The sequence below is a fragment of the Echinops telfairi genome, unplaced genomic scaffold (assembly GCF_000313985.2).
Source record: "Echinops telfairi isolate 266 unplaced genomic scaffold, ASM31398v2 ScPeMD7_2;HRSCAF=8, whole genome shotgun sequence".
In the NCBI taxonomy this organism is placed as follows: Eukaryota; Metazoa; Chordata; class Mammalia; order Afrosoricida; family Tenrecidae; genus Echinops; species Echinops telfairi.
This window is the reverse complement of record NW_022103898.1, coordinates 7,153,100-7,153,798: the sequence shown is the minus strand read 5'-3', so window position 1 is coordinate 7,153,798 and position 699 is coordinate 7,153,100.

The following is a 699-nucleotide window of genomic DNA, read 5'->3' as shown; positions in this document are numbered from 1 at the left end:
AGAACTAGAAAGGCGAGGCTCACCACCCATTTATCCCTCCGCCTTTCAATTAGCCCCACATGTGTTTATTGACCAGGTTGGCACAATTAACTAACTTAGGGGACATGGGGAGGAGCTGGCAATGCGTGTAGGGCTTCTTTCCAGGGTGAGGAAAGTGTTCGAAGATGGATCGTGGTGATGGCCGGACAGGCCCGCGAATGTACCAAAAATAGTTAGAAAACCAAAAAGTTGATGATGGGATGTATGGATTGTGAGAAGCGTTGTACGAGCTCCCAATAAAACGACTTAAAGAAAATACAAGAAAAAAGGAAGAATAGGCTCAGCAGATTCTAAACCGAAAGGGCTTGAGGAGAAATCCCAGCCTCGAGCTGCCACACTGAAAGATTCTAGGGGCAGAAGAGTGAACGGTGCAGGGCTCGTCCAGAGAAGATGGAAGGAATACACAGAGTCGCTGAACCAAGGAGAACCAGACGGCATCCACCATTCCCGGAGGTAGCGTGTGAGCAGGAACCAAGGGTGCAGAAGGAGGAAAGGCAAGCTGACATCCAGGCTCCAGGACTCGATGGATCACCCCCTGAAGTGTTTCAACCAGTGGCTGAAGCCCTGGAAGCACCCACTCGTTGATGCCAGATTTGGGAGACAGCTGCCTGGCCGACTGACCGGAAGAGGGTGTGTGTGTGTGACAGCTGCCTGGCCGAC